At 33.9% G+C, this 11,847-nt stretch overlaps 1 pseudogene; it reads right to left on the minus strand.

The window, feature by feature from the left end:
• Nucleotides 1-1,321: 1,321 nt before the first annotated feature.
• Nucleotides 1,322-1,421, minus strand: LOC138825074 (U6 spliceosomal RNA; annotated as a pseudogene).
• Nucleotides 1,422-11,847: the final 10,426 nt, after the last annotated feature.

Below are 11,847 nucleotides of genomic sequence, written 5' to 3' on the forward strand. Positions count from 1 at the left end.
ATGTGAATACTAGGGATGATGATGAATATACCTCTCTTCATCGGGAAGCCTCCAGTGGGCACTTAGACATTGTCCATGAGTTGGTGGCTCAAGGCAGATATTCATGCAATTACTGTGAATGGCTAGACACCCCTGCACAGTGCTTATATATTGAATAATACCAGAGTGGCTGCTTTCTTAGTTCACATTGAGGCAGATACCAATGCCCAAACTAAAGTCCTCTTGACTCCCTTGCATCTTGCTGCTTGGAATAGAAATAGCGAAGATATGCTGGATCGCCTTCTATTGAAGCATTATATCAAACCAGGTCTGAAGAACAACTTGGAAGAAACTGCATTTAATATTGCCAAAAGGATAAATATGTATCACTACCTCTTTTAAATTGTGGAAGGCTGTAAAAATTGTTCTCCTAACTCATAATGGTTTGGTTAAGATTCTTAAATTTCAAAAATGCCAATCCATCTTTGTGTCTGTACAAAATATTTTCACAATACAAAGCAACAGCAATATCTTACTTTAAAAATTCATGGATTCCATAGTATTCTTCAAGTGAATTGCCTGACTGATGTCAAAATGTATTCAAGAGTTGTTTGTATACATCTATAATGATTTCTGCAGGGTTTGTGATTTTTAAATCAGAAATCACTTTAACTTATCTGTTGAAATGAGTAGTACAGAAACTAAAAATATTTCTGGTGCTTGTATGAAAAAAGTATATTTTAAAATACTCTGTATTTTATTTGTATAATGTCCATAATCTATTTAATTCTCTCCTAGATATAATACTTTGAATTATACATTGTTTTATAATATATAGGTTCATTAATAAATGTGTTATTTCAGATAGCATTCCATATAGAAAAAGTTTAAGATTCCTTTTTTTTCCTAGGTCCTTATAGTATTTTATTTCTTTGGGATAAAATGACAATGTTATCCAATTTCAAATGTTTTGTAAAGATTATGCTATGTAAAGGCCATTCTAAGGTGAGGATTTAACGCACTGATGTCAAACTAACTTTCAGTTCAATGAATTACGTATATTGTTACATTTGCCTTTTTAAATTTTTTATTGTGAAAATACTGTACAGAGGGGTTACAATTACATGGGCAAGATAATGAGTACATTTCTTATCAAGCATTGTAGCCTCCTCCTGTATTTACCCTTCCCTTCCATTCCCATCCTTCACCTGCTCCCCCACTCAATCCTCCCTGCTACCCCTCCACCCGCACAAAGTTGTAAAGTTCATTTTTCGACATAACGACTTGTATTTTTGTAATCAATTTTTAATAACTGTTTTTCATTTCTTGCATCTCAAGAATGAAAAATATGGAGTATTTCACAAATTTTCATATCATCCTTGTGCAAGTGCCATGATAATCTCTATATTGTAGTAATTTGGGTAAACGTCCTGCTGAAGCATGTAGTAGCCTGTAAATTTAAGTAGTTATTGATGCAATCTTTATACAGGCATATATCCTTGGTTGACTGTTTGTAACTAGGAAACCTTATTGTTCCTAAAAGTTATTGATCTTACTTCTCTAAAATTCTGTGTATATTGGGAAAAGCTTATATTGTTTGGTCGATTGCTCACATTTGCAATTTTTTTTGTCTATGACTATTTTAAGTCTTTTTCATTTTAAATTTGATCATACTTTGAAGCCTTTATAGCTAGGTCCAAAGATGATTGTTTTTCAAGTACTTATTTATAAACTGAGTTAGCTTTGTGGAGCTAATGGATTCAAAGTAAGTCTTGCTTAAGAGCTACTTCTAAACTTCTGCAGCTTAAAAATTCCTAAATGATGTCTTACTGGTACAAATGTCTACCTGACCCTTTACTCTTCTTCCCTGTAGCAACAGACCAACCAGAATATCTTACCCTGACAGCATAAATTTTCTTATTGGAACAAAACTAATATTAGTTAAAAGGGATCATAGAGAGATAAACAGTTAAGACAGAATCATTTAGGCTAGAAGGTATTTTATCAAAATATAATAGTTTTTTATACCTAACATTTCAATAGTAGCTAAAGCCAAGAAGGTGAAAAAAATTTTCACATGCATGATTACCAAATGTCCTGGCCTGTCTACCATCCATCCAGGCAGGAATTTACACTACTGCCTTTCTTTCATCAAATATTTTCATAGTTACAAGAGAAGTCTATATGTTTCTCCTCGATATTAGGCCTTAAATTGGTAATGTTTTAATCACAGTGTTTCCTCTTGTCTCTAGGCTGTAAATCTCCAAATGGTAAAGCTTTAGGTCCAACTCTACCAAACACTGAGGTAGAAATAATGGAATAATATTTTAAAACACAGTTGCCTTTGATACCCTAACCACAACAGAACATTGCAAAACATGTGCCTTTTTTCTTATATTTTATAGTTATATATTTTATATTTATACGTGCTGATATTTTATTTCACACAGTGAAACTTACTAGAATTAATTGATAATTTGACAAATAAATAGACATTTATTACAATAAATAGATTGGAATATAAATAATAAGGTTTAGAATGTACATTAGAATATAAAAAGTATCAATGCAATGTCTTTGGTATAAACTTGTGATATGTTCTAAGTATTCTTGGTCTCCTGAATTCACATTGTAAAAAAAAAACAATTGTTTTCCTCTAATCTATAAGGGATTTTACTCTGCTGCTCTGTTTATTGTTTTAACTCACTGGTTGCAAAATGTTTTTCTCTATATTTCTGAAGCATTTCTACTGATTGTACCCAAATTTTGCTGATATGATATCTAAAAGGTATTATTCTTCTGCAGGACCCATGGGTCCTAGGATCCCAGGTCTTAGTTATCCTCTTCATCTGATAACAAGGGGAAGATTTCTCACCTAGGCTCATGAAACATGCTAACAGAAAGTAATTGAAAATCCATCTCAATTCCTTATGACCCCGGAATTAGTGGTAAGCAATTGTGTAATGCAATGCAACTTAAAATGAAAGATGAGATCACAAAATCTGAGAGACAGTACAGCAATTCAAACTTTCAGTTTACAAATGACCAGCCCATATGAGTGACCAAGATCACAAATGTCACAAAATTATTTTTAATACCCCTCTTCTAATGATTACTCAAAGATTTCAGTCCAGGATAAGTAGGCAAAAATAAATAGTTCCTAGAACGATAGATCCATAATTGGTCTACCAAGGCTAGGAAAACTTGACTTACAGGTCAAATATAATTCACAAAAACATTAATTGAGAAGATCGTTAATGCTTCAAAATACTGGTACTTCAGTAAAACTTGTTTCTGTAGAATAAAAATGTTATCATTCTCAAACCAATGATAACCTACACTTAATCTCCTGAAAACAGATTCCTTTTCAAATAATTTTTTAAAAATCACATACACCAAAATAACATTTGACAAGTAGACAATATTGACATTACAAAGTTTTCAAGTTTAGGGTGCAAGTTACAATAGAGTTGTTTTATTTACCCAGCACTAATGCCAAACAGGTTCAACCATTCATTAAAGTGTAGAAATAGTACCACCCACCATTTGTGTTTTTCAGTAGGTGCCTTACAGAGATGTGTCAAATAGAAAAACCTCCCATAATTCAAACCCAAACACTAGCTAATAAAGTAAGTTTAATCACTTACTAAGGTACATTTTAAAAAGTCACAAATAGTTGCTTTATCATATGTTGTTTTATGTTTTACCTATCAGTCTAACATAGTAAGAAATATGACTTAAAGTCATGAATATGGGTACTCATCAGAGATGTGACAAACATAAAATCTGTCTTCTATTTCTACCATATTCCTGTATAGTAGTAAATTGTAGTCGTCTTCTTTTTCCAAAACTTATAGGTAGTAGAAAATATTATCCCATGTAAAATAAAATAATCACAAACCTTTTTTCAAAGCCATTTATAAAATTTGGTAGTTAGGAATATATTCTAAGCCATTTTTAAACTTTCTTGTTGACTAAAGATTAATCTTACAAATGGATGAGAATAAAATCATGTCTAGGTGCTTCACATCTCCAGTCTTGCAAATTGTTATTGCAGATGAATGAACTATGGAAATATAAGCTGACATCAGTTCAAGTGTACGCAGGATTGAAACTCCATGGATATTATATAAACCTTTCAAAATATTAACAGTTTAACAGAATGACTATCAGGAAGTTGAAACCAGAGGGGAATAATAGTAAAGACAGAATGAATGAAAAATGGAACAAGGGGCAAGTACAGCTAGAATACTCAATGTACACATGTGATAAAGGAAGTGATAAATCTGAAATACATCTTGGAGAAGGGGTTGGTTGAGAATGATAGAAGGAGTCACTCTGATCCAGGAGCATTGGACAATTAGATGGACATATTTATTGTAATACACTTGCACAACCTTTTGAAATTTAATTAAAAAACACAACAAAAAACAAAAACACACAAAAATCACAACCAAACAGCAATCTCTAGAGAGGATGTATATGACCTCTCAAAATTTTAAATAGTTCATGAAGGGTAGTCTTGGGACTAGTAAAACAAAGCTGTTCAAAGAGGGCAGTTTGGGGTAGCAGAGAATTTTGAACAGATTTAAGTAGATTGTCTAAGGTTGTGAATCACCTACATCTGCTGCAAATATTTTCTTCTGTGAGTTCTCTTTGTCTGCAATGGATACTCCAGTCCTCAGCCACACTTGATAGCTTGTGAAGATAGAATGGAAGAAACAAGATAAAGAATCCATTACTCCACTGGAGACAGAAGAGTCCTCTATGTTTTCTCTCATCTCTCTTCACTACTCTTTCTTCATACTTTTAAGTCAAGTGATTTTGAATTATATCTTTCATTCTTTGTTCTGGCAAAGTAATTAGCCAAACTAATTTCCTAAATATTATTTGCCATTTTTTTCTACCATGCTGTTTACTTGTCCAAGGGAGTCCATTAAGCTTCACCCTTGCATTTGGTTGCCATGAAAATCCATCTATGTTAATGAGGACAAACTCTAATGTAAAACTTTGTCTCCAAAAAATGGATCCAAGAAGCTGTGATCACAAATATTTAGCTATACTTTTTTTCTTTTACCTTGAAAGTCTTCTTCTGTCTAAAGTTCCACAAAAATAAGTACTCCACTACTTTTTGGTTCAATCACTTCTAACCTCAAAGATATATTTTGCTAACAAGATGCTTAGAGGAAACCGAAGTATACTCCACTTTTATGTTCTCTCTTAAGACTCTCCTTAGATACCATATCAGGATCAGTGAAGTTATTCTTTGCAAAATTATTTCAATAGATTATTTTTTCTTAGTCTTGCATTTGCTCAGCAAGATGTATGGAATAGAATAGAGTTAAATCATCCATACCTTGGGTAACAGTGTCTATTACAAAGGACAATACTTCTATGTCCTAATTCTATGTCCTCCTCTTAGCTCTTCCCTGATTTCCAATTAAGCACAGCTTCTTGACTTCAAGTCCAGTGAAGCTGAAAGACTATAAGATCTCCTCCCTACCCCACCCCGCTACATCTTCATGGTTTCTCTTTTAAAACTCTTTTAAGTTGCCTCATTTGGACGTAGAATTTATTTTCCTGTCCTCATTCAAACTGTTCTACATTGTAGTGAGCCAAATAGGCTCTGTAAAATCACTTTAGGTAGCAAAAATATTAAGACAATCTATATCAAAATTTTTGGCCTCCCTCCACTGCTGAACTCAGTATGCTTAGATAGGGCTTCTAAGAACATTGTTTTCTTCCCCTTTCAATTTTCTCAATTCTTTTCTGATCCCAAACATTTTGGCTTATGTAATAAGAGAAGTCTTCACTACCTCATGTTAATAAGGATATTATTTTTTGTAAGCTACTTAGAAATGTGTAATCATTGGCGTAACCAATCAGATTTTTTTCTGTGTTTCAGTGCTTCACGTGCAAAGACATTGTGGAAAGTGTTACAAACAGAAAAGTGTGAACCCAATACCTTCTTTCATTTTGAAGGGCCCTTTCTCCCTAAGTATTTTGACCCAAATTATCTTTTTCAAAGAATAATTTGGGTAATTAAAGGTCAATTCACAAAATTTGATGTCTTAGTTTTCTTAAGAACTTTGAATTTCACACAGTGAGAGTATATTTCCTGGGTAAGGACAATTCTCAAGGGAACCTACAGGATTTACAGTAAGGTTTCTGAAGTTTGTTTAGTGTGAAAATGAGCTATCTTTACCCACATTGCTCCCTCTCAACTAGGTCTCCATAGCTTTCTTTGCATGAAAGCCTATTTTCCCAGGCAATTTTCTTAATAGGCTAATTTGTTAAAAATTTGAACAATTAAAATATACCTGTCATAATTTTTAAACTCTTTTGAAATTCCTTTATCAGAATCACGTTTTCCCCAATCCTAATTCAACCTTTTCCATCAAAAACAGTAACATGTTGTTTATATGATATAGTGTCCATGCAACTATTATTTTCCAGTGGCTTTATGTGTATATATGAACATATAAGCTGATGCTGAGCAAAATGAACTCCAAGGTATGGAAACAGAGATTTTTTTGCAGTTGTTTTTAATGTACTATGTGATTTCTATTTTCTTTGGGTTTTCCACCTATGGTTTGGCATTGGCTGTATTTGATTTTGTGCCCTGTGTATTGTGTATACATTTACCTTAATTAGGGAAGGGAAGAGAACAACAAAATGGCAAGACAAAGGACAAAGGGCAAGCCAATGCAATAACAATACTCACAAGACAATATGTTGGAAATGTATATTAAAACTTGTGAGGAGTATTGAGGTGAAAGAAAACTGTAAGAAAAATGAAAGAGGGGGTAAAAAGTTTGAAAAGTTATGTTTTCACTACCTTACAATTACTGTAACCCATTGTTCACCAATTTGACAATAAAATTAAATTAAAAAATAAGCTACATAAAAAATAATTTCACTGTATTGTTATAGTAAATATTATTTTATGTAGTAACTTTTTAAAAATCAATATTATTTGGCATCTAATTTGAATTGATTACTCCTTTTTTATCAGAGAGTCATCAACTTGAATGTTATACAATTAGACAATATTTTCACAATAAACTTGACAATATTTTGAAAAAAGGAAAAATTTTGTACTTTCTCATACTAAAACTGAATGTAGTTTAATTCTATGGAAACCCATAACTTTTAAAAGTAAATGAGTTGTTAAGAGGACAGAATATATGTGTTCCTCAAAATTCCTATGACTAATAACTACTCATTTTCAAATTCTGAACATTCCATACCTGAGCGATTCAAAACAGTACCTGTTTGCATGTTAAGTAATTTTGCAATAGATGCAGTTTCCAGTGGAGTGTTACAGATTGAGAAGTCAACAGAAAAATAGCCACATTCTGGTAGAGGATAAAATTATGAAGCATCTGTAATTAATTCTTCAAGAGTAAGCAAATTTTATCAGAGAAAGCTATAATTTCTATGAACCATCAATCCAAAGATTTATGCCATAAAGTCATCCTAGTCCAATAATTTCCAACTTGTAAAGTGCACCTTAATATTCCCTTAATTCACATCATGAATAGCTTATCTCTATTGTGAAAAAAATACTACACCTCTGATAATGTGATTCTCTCCTTCTTCTGGAAAGAATACTACAATTAACTGGGTTGCATCACTTTTCCCCCAGTAAGATTCTTGAGATCAGAACACTTGCAAATGTTATTTATATTTATACTTTTTTAAACTATCACAGATATTTAGGATGCTAAGGTCAGAAGATTATGGTTCAAATATCCAATAAACTCAGAAAAAGTCAGACACAAGTGGCACTGAGATTGAAGTGGTAGCACAAGAGCCTTGAGCATAAACAGGCTAAGAGACAGTTCCCAGACCCAGATTTCAAGCCCTAGGACAAACCAATAAAATAAAAACAAACCCCAAATGTAGCATTTTTCTCACTGTATACAGAGGCACGTAATTAAGGAAATTGCTTCCTGTGTTACATATAGGTAGAAGAAAGAAGATGTCACACAATTATTCTCTTCATACAATGTTATACAAAACCCTCAAAAATTGCAATTTTTCTATATTTATAAATTAATATCGATTTGTTGGCAACTCTGTCTAGATTATTTACATTATCATTTTATACATGAATTGTTGGAATTTTCTATTAACTAAGATCTAATTATAACTCTCTTGAAAGCATATTCTAGGCAAATAAAATGCCAGAATCATTTGTGAATTTGTCAATTAAACCCTCTACTCAAAAAGAATTTTGTAGTATCCTATAAAATATGAAATTAGAAGCAAAACTAAACTATTTATGTTAATTCTAAATTCTATTTTAGATTCTAGCTAACAGAATCCAGAAACACATAAAAAAATAATTCACTATGACCAGGTAGGCTTCATCCCAGAGACACAGGGATGGTTTAACATACGTAAGTCAATAAATGTAATCCAACATATCAACAGAGCCAAGGTCAAGAATCACATGATTATCGCTACAGATGCAAAAAAGGCCTTTGACAAAATTCAACATTCATTCATGCTAAAAGCTCTGGAGAAAATAGGAATAGAAGGAACATTTCTAAAAACAATAAAAGCCATTTATGACAGACCAATAGCCAATATTATACTTAATGGGGAAAAGCTACAACCAATTCTCCTAAAATCAGGAACAAGGCAAGGATGCCCACTGTCTCCACTCCTCTTCAATATAGTCCTAGAACCTTTAGCCAGGGCAATAAGGCAAGAAAAAGACATTAAAGGGATCCGCATAGGGAAAGAAGAAGTTAACCTATCACTTTTTGCAGACGACATGATACTATACCTCCACGATCCCAAAAACTCCATCCCCAAACTCTTAGAAATCAGAAATCACTTCGGCAAAATAGCAGGATACAAAATAAACCCACAAAAATCAGTTGCCTTCCTATACACTGATAATGTACAGGAAGAGAGGGAAATAAAGGGAGCAACCCCATTCACAATAACCTCCCAAAAAATAAAATATTTAGGAATTAACCTAACCAAAGATATAAAAGAACTATTTAATGAGAACTATAAAAAGTTAAAGAAAGAAATTGCAGAAGACACTAGGAAATGGAAAGACCTCCCATGCTCCTGGATAGGCCGACTTAATATAGTAAAGATGGTAATACTTCCAAAACTAATATACAAATTCAACGCAATTCCTATTAAAATCCCAATGACGTACATCTCTGAAATACAGAAAACAGTCCAAAAATTCATATGGAACAACAAAAGACCTAGAATAGCCAAAACAATTCTAGGGGATAAAGACAATATGGGAGGGCTATCCATGCCGAACTTCAAACTCTACTACAGAGCTATAATAACAAAGACAGCATGGTACTGGCACAAAAACAGACCCAAAGACCAATGGAACAGAATAGAAGATCCAGAAATAAATCCACAGGCCTACAGCCAGCTGATATTCGACAAAGGAGCCAAAGACATACAATGGAAGAAACATAGCCTCTTCAACCGCTGGTGCTGGGAAAACTGGGCAGCCACATGCAGAAAACTAAAAGTGGACCCCACCCTATCACCATGCACCAACATCAACTCAAAATGGATTAAAGACCTTAACATTAAACCTGAATCTCTGAAACTACTGCAGGACAAAGTAGGAGAGACACTTGAACTAATAGGCACAGGAAGGAACTTCCTGAACAGAGTCGCAGGGTCACAACAAATTGGAGAGAGACTCGACAAATGGGACTACCTTAAAATAAAAAGCTTCTGCACAGATAAAGCTATCGCAACCAAGCTAGAAAGACAACCAACTAATTGGGAAAAAATATTTACCAGCAATATATCAGACAAGGGGTTAACATCCTGTATATACAGGGAACTCAAGAAACTAATCCCTCCCAAACCCAACAAACCAATTACTAAATGGGCAAGGGAACTAAAGAGGGACTTCTCAAATGAAGAAATAAAAATGGCAAAGAAACACATGAGGAAATGTTCATCATCCCTGGTGGTGAAGGAAATGCAAATAAAGACAACCCACCTTACCCCAGTCAGAATGTCCCACATCCACAAATCAGCCAACGACAAATGCTGGAGGGGATGTGGAGAACGAGGAATGCTATTACACTGCTGGTGGGAATGTACACTCATACAACCACTTTGGAAAGCAGTCTGGAGGGTCCTTAGAAAGCTAAAGATTGACCTCCCTTACGACCCAGTCATACCACTTCTAGGCATCTACCCTGAACAACAGGAACCAATATACAAGGACACGTGCACCTCCATGTTTATTGCAGCACTGTTTGCAATAGCTAGGATATGGAAACAACCTAGATGCCCCACCACAGATGAATGGATCCAAAAATTGTGGTATCTATACACAATGGAATACTATGCAGCCATTAGAAATGACAAAATAATGGCATTTGCAGGGAAATGGATGGAGCTAGAAGGAATCATGTTGAGCGAGGTAAGCCAAGAACGAAGAGACAAACAGTACATGGTCTACCTGATAAGTGGATGATGAATCCAAAATGTTAGGTGATATGACAAAACTAACAGGACTTAAGAAACAAAGAACTCCCACTCATCTGGTTGAACCACTACTAAATATCCCCATGCTGCTGATCACATATATGGTATATAACATATGAGCACCGTTATATATTACAGACTGTGATAGACAATTTGCTCCAGGAAAGTTAGAATGAACTTGTGACTTTAAATGAGCATCATTATTCCACAATACTGTGAATTTCCGGAAATTATGTAATCACTTAATCACAATCAAAAAAAAAAAAAAAGAACCTTGGGGAAGGGAGGGAGGGAGGGGATGGTAGGGGGAAAACAATGGAGGGGGTAACAATGTTCAAGAGGAAGCGGAAGTGTACTCATTGCCTCACTCATGTAACTGTAACCCTCTGTATAGTATCTTTACAATAAAAAAATTTAAAAAAAATAAATTCTATTTTAGCAAGATCTACAAAGTCCTGCTTTAGATGAACTTTGAAATTTCTCTAGGCTTAAGATTTTGTAATCCTTCCTCATTTCTTTGGAATCCAACAGAATGATGCTTACTTACTTTTTCAAATTTTGGGTGGGAATCATGAGCCATTTTGAATCTAGGAATGTTCTGTAATGAAGAGAGCATTTAAAACAAAACTGAAGATTATATACGAGTTGCATTTCAATAGGAAACTTGACTTCTCAAAACATAATAACAAAATTAGCCCAAACTTCCAACTGTGTATTCCTTTCTTGTTGTTTGGTTTGTTTTATTAGACAAAATTATACTACCTGGTCCAGGAAATGTATCACCATTTAATTCCACTCTCTAATCTCCTGCCTTAGTCTGAGTGCTAGAATTCCAGGTTTGTATCACATTGCCCTGCCATGTTTGTTGGTTTATTTAATCTAGACATAGACTAGCAATTCTGAACTTCTCCAATGATATTATCCACTAGACAGACTGCTCAGAGTGTTTATGTACTATTTTAGAAGATCTTCTAACATTTGACACAGGATACGATCATTTTCAGATGCACCTGCTGGGATCTCTGATTCATTCGATCCCTTTAATAGTAATTACGTGACTCTCTTACTATCTCTCGTCCCTACCTATGTAATAGTCTCAAACTTTTTTGAAGAAAGTTCATGAGGACTTTCTAAAATTAAAATTCATCTCTTAATTCTTACTCAGGACATATTTTCTATTGCTATTTTTAAACTTTTCTACATATTCTAAGAGTTGTTTCATTTGTGTATTTGTGTGTGCACATATAAGTGCCTCTGTGTGTATGTGTATGTTTGTATGTATGTATGCAAACGCCTCAAGCTCTTATTCATCAATCTTGCTCATGCCTGGTATTCCCTCACCTGAGACATTCTTCCAATTCAGGTTTT

The sequence above is a fragment of the Dipodomys merriami genome, unplaced genomic scaffold (genome assembly GCF_024711535.1).
Source record: "Dipodomys merriami isolate MVZ:Mamm:240054 unplaced genomic scaffold, mDipMer1.0.p SCAF_1338, whole genome shotgun sequence".
In the NCBI taxonomy this organism is placed as follows: Eukaryota; Metazoa; Chordata; class Mammalia; order Rodentia; family Heteromyidae; genus Dipodomys; species Dipodomys merriami.